Raw genomic sequence first — 8816 nt, 5'->3', positions numbered from 1 at the left:
CAGCAGTGAGTTGAAGCCCCACCAGCAACACAGGCCTTTGGAGTCAAGGGCCAAAAGGATGTCATTGTGAACTTAAAGCAGCATGGAATCAGTGCTGTGTTGTGATCTAAAAGCAGACTAAATTTACCTAAAATGACACAGTTTTCTAAAAACGACATAGTTGGGGTTGATCCCACAACCCTGACATTAAGAGTCACCCCCAATACCAACTGAGTTAACCGGGCCACTTTGGCCCGGGACAGTGATTAATTTTTGGGGATTTTTACTAACCAGGCATTCATGAAAGACTTTTGAGAAATTCTGCAATCAAGAAGGAGCAACAGGTTCAGTCCACAAAGTGCAGACAATCCCAATGTGGGTCTCAAACCCACAACCCTGCGATTAAAAGTGCCATGGTCTACAACTAACAGGACCTCTTGAATCTAGTGAAAGTCAGTATTTTTTGGTTGTTTTAATCAGTTGGTGTTCATGAAAGACATAGACAGAAATTCTGCAACTGATCTAATTTCTCAGTAAACAAAAACACCTACAGGTTCAGTCAGGATTGAAATCTTTGGAATTGTAGTGATTTTAGGTCGGGTCTGCTATGCTGTACTGCTGAGGCATCATGACTATCCTGGAACAAAATGTCTGAAATCCTGTCGTTCGTGTGTGGCAAGGCAATGTTTTCAGCCCGTTGTATACCGTTTTTAAGGAGTTGCAACAAGAATGACATCCTGGAGAACAGGGGTCTCAAATTCAATTTACCTGGGGGCCGCTGGAGGCAGAGTCTGGGTGAGGCTGGGCCGCATCAGGATTTCCACAAGAAAAGCTCTGATAAAAACATTCCAATGTTCTCAAATATCTTAATTTTTTTAACACAAAATAAGATGAAAAAAAACTTAATTAAGAATAAGAAGAATTTCTTTTCTTCTTATTATTTTTTTAGTCGTCTATATCTCCCGTATGATGATGATTATTATTTTATTTCATTTATTCAATAAATAAAATAAATGATTATTAATGATTATTATTATTTTATTTCATTTATTTAATAAATAAAAAAATAATAATAATCATACGGCAGAAAAAGACAACTGAAGAAACCTAGTTGCTGACTAGAGAAAACTAATTATTTTTATTCAGATTCACGTCCGTTATAACAGTTCTTTATGAAAAGTGGAATATGGAGAAACCATATCTTCTTCCCCAGGGTTACAGTAACAGGGAAGAAGGAATATGAATATGAAATATGAATGTAGAAAATCAGAAACACTAGAGGGGGATAGCAGGAGGTGGATAGGAGGGGGGGGGGGCAGGAAGCTCCATAGACATCCATGAAGTAATGTACTGTACTGTAAAGGTGTGTCGAAATGAAACCAATCTTTGTGTAATTATACATAAAAGGAGAAATTAAAAGTGCACTGTTACATAGGTCGGAGTTTCGGAGAAGAACAAACACACAGCAGCTCTCTGAGCGAGATCGCTACAGACAGACATAGGCTGGATCACAGATCAGAGTGCCTCCTTCATTTCTGAGCAAAGATCGGCGGAAAAGCGACGGCACCGAGTGGAGGCAGCGGCTTCACGGCTTCTCCTCCGCCCAGCTGAGTGGAGGAATGAATGAATGAGCGAGCGAGCGAAGGCGGTGAGGCGTTGGACGTACTTCTCGGCCGAGGTCCCGCCCTCGAGAGACATATACGTCACCGTGATTGGTTCGTTTAGCCAAGGTCCCGCCCTTGAGAGCCATATGCCTCACTGTGATTGGTTCGTTCAGCCGAGGTCTCGCACTCGAGAGCCATATACCTCACCTTGATTGGTTCGTTCAGCTCCACACACAACAAGTGTCATTCATATCAAACTTGTGGGCCACACTAACATTAATCTTTCATATTAAGAAGGGGGCCATGAGTCTGAGACGACTGCTGTAAAAGTATGCAGAAAACTGCAGAAGCGCCCAATGTGTGGCTCGAATTTATCGTAGTCTTATTTAATAGGAGCAGCTGACCTAATTTCTCAGCGAAAAGGAGGAACCATGGGATCAGCCATGGCTGAGAAGTTTGGAATTGTAGTCATTTTAGGTCGGGTCTGCTTTGGTGTACTTCAGAGGTATCATTGCTGTGGCTGGTTTCTGGCAGGGCGATCTTTTCAGCCTGGTGTTGAAGTTTTTTCAGGAGTTGCCACACGAATTACATCTTTCAGAAGCATCCACAAAACTGTGTACACAAAACGTGTAGTAATTTTCGGTTGGGTCTGCTTTGGTTTACTTCAGAGGCATCTTGATTACCCTGGAACGAAACGCTGTCTGGCAAGGCAATGTTTTCAGCCTGTTGTAGAAGTTGCCAGAAGAAGGACGTCTTTTGGAAGTAGCTTCAAAACAGCAGAAGCGCCCAATGTGGGGTTTAAACCCACGACACTGAGATTAAGAGTCTCATGCTCTACCGACTGAGCTAACCGGGCGGCTTTTGCCCGAAAAAATGATTAAATTTATCGTAGTCTTATTTAATAGGAGTTCCTGAAAGTCATTTGATTGTGCCCGCGACCTAATTTCTTGTAACAGAAGGAGCTACAGGTTCAACCATCGTGGAGAACTTCGGAAGTGTAGTAATTTTCGGTTGGGTCTGCTTTGGTTTACTTCAGAGGAATCAAAACTACCCTGGAACGAAATGCTGTCTGGCAAGGCAATGTTTTCAGCCTGTTGTAGAAGTTGCCAGAAGAAGGACGTCTTTTGGAAGTAGCTTCAAAACAATAGAAACGCACCCAATGTGGGGTTTGAACCCACGACCCTGAGATTAAGAGCCTCATGCTCTACGACTGAGCTAACGGGGCGGCTTTTGCCTGAAAAGTGATTAAATTAATAGTACTCTTATTTAATAGGAGTTCCTGAAAGTCATTTGATTGTGCCCCCGACCTAATATCTTGTAACAGAAGGGGGTTCGGTTTCAATCATGGTGGAGAACTTCGGAAGTGTAGTTATTTTCGTCGGATCTGCTTTGGTTTACTTCAGAGGCATCATGATTCCCCTGGAACGAAACGCTGTGTGGCAAGACAATGTTTTCAGCCTGTTGTAGAAGTTGCCAGAAGAAGGACTTCTTTCGGTAGTAGCTTCAAAACAGAAGCAGCAGCGCCCAATGTGGGGTTCAAACCCACGACCGTGAGATTTAGAGTCTCATGCTCTACCGAATGAGCTAACCAGGCCACTCTTGGTTGTAGACGTCTGTGATTTTTTTCTTTCATGAATTTGTATGTTGTTTTCTGAAATATTTCAGAAAATCTGCAGCTGACCTAATTTCTCAGGTAAAAGGAGGAACCATGGGTTCAGCCGTTTGGAATTGTTGTCCTTTTTGTTGTAGTCATTTTAGGTCGGGTCTGCTTTGGTGTACTTCAGAGGTATCATTGCTGTGGCTGGTTTCTGGCAGGGCGATCTTTTCAGCCTGGTGTTGAAGTTTTTTCAGGAATTGCCACAAGAATGACATCTTTCAGAAGGATCCACAAAACTGCAGGAGCACCCAATATGGGGCTGGAACCCACGACCCCGGGATTGAGAGTCTCATTCTGTACCGACTGTTCCTGAAAGTCATTTGATTGTGCTCCCGACCTAATTTCTTGTAACAGAAGGGGCTTCAGGTTCAATCATGGTGGAGAACTTCGGAAGTGTAGTCATTTTCGGTCGGGTGTGCTTTGGTTTACTTCAGAGGCATCATGATTAACCTGGAACGAAACGCTGTCTGGCAAGACATTGTTTTCAGCCTGTTGAGAAGTTGCCAGAAGAAGGACGACCCCGGGATTGAGAGTCTCAAGCTCTACAGACTGAGCTAACCGGGTCTCTTTTGCCTGAAAAGTGATTAAATTTATCCTACTGTTATTTAATAGGAGTTCCTGAAAGTCATTTGATTGTGCCCCTGACCTAATTTCTTGTAACAGAAGGGGCTTCAGGTTCAATCGTGGTGGAGAACTTTGGAAGTGTAGTCATTTTCGGTCGGGTGTGCTTTGGTTTACTTCAGAGGCATCATGATTAACCTGGAACGAAACGCTGTCTGGCAAGGCAATGTTTTCAGCCTGTTGCAGAGGTTGTCAGAAGAAGGACATCTTTTGGTAGTCGCTTCAAAACAGAAGCAGCAGCGCCCAATGTGGGGGTCGAACCCACGACCCTGAGATTAAGAGTCTCATGCTCTACCGACTGAGCTAACCAGGCCACATTTGGTTATCGACGTCTGTGATTTTTTTTTTTTTTTATGAATTTGTCATTTCTGACATATATTTGAGAAAATCTGCAGCTGACTTAATTTTTCAGGTAAAAGGAGAAACCATGGGTTCAGCCATGGCTGAGAAGTTTCAGAAGCATCCACAAAACTGCAGAAGCATCCAATGTGGGGCTGGAACTCACGTTCCCCGGGATTAAGAGTCTCATTCTGGACCGACTGTTCCTGAAAGTCATTTGATTGTGCTCTCGACCTAATTTCTTGTAACAGAAGGTACTTCAGGTTCAATCGTGGTGGAGAACTTGGGAAGTGTTGTCATTTTCAGTCGGGCGGGTCTGTTTTGGTAAACTTCAGCGGAATCATGACTACCCTGGAACGAAACGCTGTCTGGCAAGGCAAGAACATCTTTTGGTAGTAGCTTCAAAACAGAAGCAGCAGCACCCAACGTGGGGGTCGAACCCACGACCCTGAGATTAAGAGTCTCATGCTCTACCTACTGAGCAAACCAGGCCACTTTTACTTGTAGATGTCTGTGATTTTTTTGTTTTTTTATGAATTTGTCATTTCTGAGAAATATTTGAGAAAATCTGCAGCTGACCTAATTTCTCAGGTAAAAGGAGGAACCATGGGTTCAGCCGTTTGGAATTGTCGTCCTTTTTGGTGTAATCATTTTAGGTCGGGTCTACTTTGGTTTACTTTAGAGGTATCATTGCTGTGGCTGGTTTCTGGCAGGGCAATCTTTTCAGCTTGGTGTTGAAGTTTTTTCAGGAGTTGCCACAAGAATGACATCTTTCAGAAGGATCCACAAAACTGCAGGAGCACCCAATATGGGGCTGGAACCCACCACCCCGGGATTGAGAGTCTCATTCTGTACCGACTGTTCCTGAAAGTCATTTGATTGTGCTCCCGACCTAATTTCTTGTAACAGAAGGGGCTTCAGGTTCAATCGTGGTGGAGAACTTGGGAAGTGTTGTCGGGTCTGCTTTGGTTAACTTCAGAGGAATCATGATTACCCTGGAACGAAGCGCTGTCTGGCAAGGCAATGTTTTCAGCCTGTTGCAGAAGTTGCCAGAAGAAGGACATCTTTTGGTAGTAGCTTCAAAACAGAAGCAGCAGCGCCCAATGTGGGGGTCGAACCCACAACCCTGAGATTAAGAGTCTCATGCTCTACCGACTGAGCTAACCGGGCTGCTTTTGTCTGAAAAGTGATTAAATTGATCGTACACTTATTTAATAGGAGTTCCTGAAAGTCATTTGATTGTGCTCCCGACCTAATTTCTTGTAACAGAAGGGTATTCAGGTTCAATCGTGGTGGAGAACTTCGGAAGTGTCGTCATTTTCGGTCGGGTCTGCTTTGGTTTACTTCAGAGGCATCATGATTACCCTGGAAGGAAACGCTGTCTGGCAAAGCAATGTTTTCAACCTGTTGTAGAAGTTGCCAGAAGAAGGACATCTTTTGGTAGTAGCTTCAAAACAGAAGACGCAGCGCCCAATGTGGGGTTTGAGCCCACGACCCTGAGATTAAGAGTCTCATGCTCTACCGACTGAGCTAACCGGGTCGCTTTTGCCTGAAAAGTGATTAAATTTATCGTACACTTATTTAATAGGAGTTCCTGAAAGTCATCTGATTGTGCTCCCGACCTAATTTCATGTAACAGAAGGGACTTCAGGTTCAATCGTGGTGGAGAACTTGGGAAGTGTTGTCATTTTCGGTCGGGCGGGTCTGCTTTGGTTAACTTCAGAGGAACCATGACTACCCTGGAATGAAACGCTGTCTGGCAAGGCAATGTTTTCAGCCTGTTGCAGAAGTTGCCAGAAGAAGGACATCTTTTGGTAGTAGCTTGAAAACAGAAGCAGCAGCGCCCAATGTGGGGGTCGAACCCACGACCCTGACATTAAGAGTCTCATGCTCTACCGACTGAGCTAACCGGGCCGCTTTTGCGGAAAAATGATTAAATTTTTCGTACTTTTATTTAATAGGAGTTCCTGAAAGTCATTTGATTGTGCCCCCGACCTAATATCTTGTAACAGAAGGGGCTTCAGGTTCAATCGTGGTGGAGAACTTCGGAAGTGTAGTCATTTTCGGTCGGGTTTGCTTTGGTTAACTTCAGAGGCATCATGATTACCCTGGAACGAAACGCTGTCTGGCAAGGCAATGTTTTCAGCCTGTTGCAGAAGTAGGACATGTTTTGGTTGTAGCTTCAAAACAGAAGCAGCAGCGCCCAATGTGGGGGTCGAACCCACGACCCTGAGATTAAGAGTCTCATGCTCTACCGACTGAGCTAACCGGGCCACGTTTGGTCATTGACGTGTGTGATTATATTTTTTTTTTAATGAATTTGTCATTTCTGACATATATTTGACAAAATCTGCAGCTGACCTAATTTCTCAGGTAAAAGGAGAAACCATGGGTTCAGCCATGGCTGAGAAGTTTCAGAAGCATCCACAAAACTGCAGAAGCATCCAATGTGGGGCTGGAACTCACGTTCCCCGGGATTAAGAGTCTCATTCTGGACCGACTGTTCCTGAAAGTCATTTGATTGTGCTCTCGACCTAATTTCTTGTAACAGAAGGTACTTCAGGTTCAATCGTGGTGGAGAACTTGGGAAGTGTTGTCATTTTCAGTCGGGCGGGTCTGTTTTGGTAAACTTCAGCGGAATCATGACTACCCTGGAACGAAACGCTGTCTGGCAAGGCAAGAACATCTTTTGGTAGTAGCTTCAAAACAGAAGCAGCAGCACCCAACGTGGGGGTCGAACCCACGACCCTGAGATTAAGAGTCTCATGCTCTACCGACTGAGCAAACCAGGCCACTTTTACTTGTAGATGTCTGTGATTTTTTTGTTTTTTTATGAATTTGTCATTTCTGAGAAATATTTGAGAAAATCTGCAGCTGACCTAATTTCTCAGGTAAAAGGAAGAACCATGGGTTCAGCCGTTTGGAATTGTCGTCCTTTTTGGTGTAATCATTTTAGGTCGGGTCTACTTTGGTTTACTTTAGAGGTATCATTGCTGTGGCTGGTTTCTGGCAGGGCAATCTTTTCAGCTTGGTGTTGAAGTTTTTTCAGGAGTTGCCACAAGAATGACATCTTTCAGAAGGATCCACAAAACTGCAGGAGCACCCAATATGGGGCTGGAACCCACCACCCCGGGATTGAGAGTCTCATTCTGTACCGACTGTTCCTGAAAGTCATTTGATTGTGCTCCCGACCTAATTTCTTGTAACAGAAGGGGCTTCAGGTTCAATCGTGGTGGAGAACTTGGGAAGTGTTGTCGGGTCTGCTTTGGTTAACTTCAGAGGAATCATGATTACCCTGGAACGAAGCGCTGTCTGGCAAGGCAATGTTTTCAGCCTGTTGCAGAAGTTGCCAGAAGAAGGACATCTTTTGGTAGTAGCTTCAAAACAGAAGCAGCAGCGCCCAATGTGGGGGTCGAACCCACAACCCTGAGATTAAGAGTCTCATGCTCTACCGACTGAGCTAACCGGGCTGCTTTTGTCTGAAAAGTGATTAAATTGATCGTACACTTATTTAATAGGAGTTCCTGAAAGTCATTTGATTGTGCTCCCGACCTAATTTCTTGTAACAGAAGGGTATTCAGGTTCAATCGTGGTGGAGAACTTCGGAAGTGTCGTCATTTTCGGTCGGGTCTGCTTTGGTTTACTTCAGAGGCATCATGATTACCCTGGAAGGAAACGCTGTCTGGCAAAGCAATGTTTTCAACCTGTTGTAGAAGTTGCCAGAAGAAGGACATCTTTTGGTAGTAGCTTCAAAACAGAAGACGCAGCGCCCAATGTGGGGTTTGAGCCCACGACCCTGAGATTAAGAGTCTCATGCTCTACCGACTGAGCTAACCGGGCCGCTTTTGCCTGAAAAGTGATTCAATTTATCGTACACTTATTTAATAGGAGTTCCTGAAAGTCATCTGATTGTGCTCCCGACCTAATTTCATGTAACAGAAGGGACTTCAGGTTCAATCGTGGTGGAGAACTTGGGAAGTGTTGTCATTTTCGGTCGGGCGGGTCTGCTTTGGTTAACTTCAGAGGAATCATGACTACCCTGGAATGAAACGCTGTCTGGCAAGGCAATGTTTTCAGCCTGTTGCAGAAGTTGCCAGAAGAAGGACATCTTTTGGTAGTAGCTTGAAAACAGAAGCAGCAGCGCCCAATGTGGGGGTCGAACCCACGACCCTGACATTAAGAGTCTCATGCTCTACCGACTGAGCTAACCGGGCCGCTTTTGCGGAAAAATGATTAAATTTTTCGTACTTTTATTTAATAGGAGTTCCTGAAAGTCATTTGATTGTGCCCCCGACCTAATATCTTGTAACAGAAGGGGCTTCAGGTTCAATCGTGGTGGAGAACTTCGGAAGTGTAGTCATTTTCGGTCGGGTTTGCTTTGGTTAACTTCAGAGGCATCATGATTACCCTGGAACGAAACGCTGTCTGGCAAGGCAATGTTTTCAGCCTGTTGCAGAAGTAGGACATGTTTTGGTTGTAGCTTCAAAACAGAAGCAGCAGCGCCCAATGTGGGGGTCGAACCCACGACCCTGAGATTAAGAGTCTCATGCTCTACCGACTGAGCTAACCGGGCCACGTTTGGTCATTGACGTGTGTGATTATATTTTTTTTTTAAT

General features: G+C 44.4%; 13 non-coding genes across 13 annotated transcripts; all 13 read right to left on the bottom strand.

Annotated features, from left to right (window-relative positions):
* Window positions 1-2366: 2366 nt before the first annotated feature.
* On the bottom strand, window positions 2367-2439 carry trnak-cuu (transfer RNA lysine (anticodon CUU)). The gene has a single exon. It is a non-coding gene; the product is annotated as a tRNA-Lys (tRNA).
* Window positions 2440-2736: 297 nt separating this feature from the next.
* On the bottom strand, window positions 2737-2808 carry trnak-cuu (transfer RNA lysine (anticodon CUU)). Its single transcript has one exon. It is a non-coding gene; the product is annotated as a tRNA-Lys (tRNA).
* Window positions 2809-4101: 1293 nt separating this feature from the next.
* trnak-cuu (transfer RNA lysine (anticodon CUU)) lies at window positions 4102-4174 on the bottom strand. The gene has a single exon. It is a non-coding gene; the product is annotated as a tRNA-Lys (tRNA).
* A 445-nt stretch (window positions 4175-4619) lies between these two features.
* Window positions 4620-4692, bottom strand: trnak-cuu (transfer RNA lysine (anticodon CUU)). Its single transcript has one exon. It is a non-coding gene; the product is annotated as a tRNA-Lys (tRNA).
* A 605-nt stretch (window positions 4693-5297) lies between these two features.
* Window positions 5298-5370, bottom strand: trnak-cuu (transfer RNA lysine (anticodon CUU)). The gene has a single exon. It is a non-coding gene; the product is annotated as a tRNA-Lys (tRNA).
* Window positions 5371-5667: 297 nt separating this feature from the next.
* Window positions 5668-5740, bottom strand: trnak-cuu (transfer RNA lysine (anticodon CUU)). The gene has a single exon. It is a non-coding gene; the product is annotated as a tRNA-Lys (tRNA).
* A 301-nt stretch (window positions 5741-6041) lies between these two features.
* On the bottom strand, window positions 6042-6114 carry trnak-cuu (transfer RNA lysine (anticodon CUU)). The gene has a single exon. It is a non-coding gene; the product is annotated as a tRNA-Lys (tRNA).
* Window positions 6115-6400: 286 nt separating this feature from the next.
* On the bottom strand, window positions 6401-6473 carry trnak-cuu (transfer RNA lysine (anticodon CUU)). The gene has a single exon. It is a non-coding gene; the product is annotated as a tRNA-Lys (tRNA).
* Window positions 6474-6919: 446 nt separating this feature from the next.
* Window positions 6920-6992, bottom strand: trnak-cuu (transfer RNA lysine (anticodon CUU)). Its single transcript has one exon. It is a non-coding gene; the product is annotated as a tRNA-Lys (tRNA).
* Window positions 6993-7597: 605 nt separating this feature from the next.
* On the bottom strand, window positions 7598-7670 carry trnak-cuu (transfer RNA lysine (anticodon CUU)). The gene has a single exon. It is a non-coding gene; the product is annotated as a tRNA-Lys (tRNA).
* Window positions 7671-7967: 297 nt separating this feature from the next.
* trnak-cuu (transfer RNA lysine (anticodon CUU)) lies at window positions 7968-8040 on the bottom strand. The gene has a single exon. It is a non-coding gene; the product is annotated as a tRNA-Lys (tRNA).
* A 301-nt stretch (window positions 8041-8341) lies between these two features.
* trnak-cuu (transfer RNA lysine (anticodon CUU)) lies at window positions 8342-8414 on the bottom strand. Its single transcript has one exon. It is a non-coding gene; the product is annotated as a tRNA-Lys (tRNA).
* Window positions 8415-8700: 286 nt separating this feature from the next.
* Window positions 8701-8773, bottom strand: trnak-cuu (transfer RNA lysine (anticodon CUU)). Its single transcript has one exon. It is a non-coding gene; the product is annotated as a tRNA-Lys (tRNA).
* Window positions 8774-8816: the final 43 nt, after the last annotated feature.

This window comes from Dunckerocampus dactyliophorus, chromosome 4 (genome assembly GCF_027744805.1).
Source record: "Dunckerocampus dactyliophorus isolate RoL2022-P2 chromosome 4, RoL_Ddac_1.1, whole genome shotgun sequence".
NCBI lineage: Eukaryota > Metazoa > Chordata > Actinopteri > Syngnathiformes > Syngnathidae > Dunckerocampus > Dunckerocampus dactyliophorus.
This window is presented reverse-complemented; position numbering and strand designations above follow the sequence as displayed.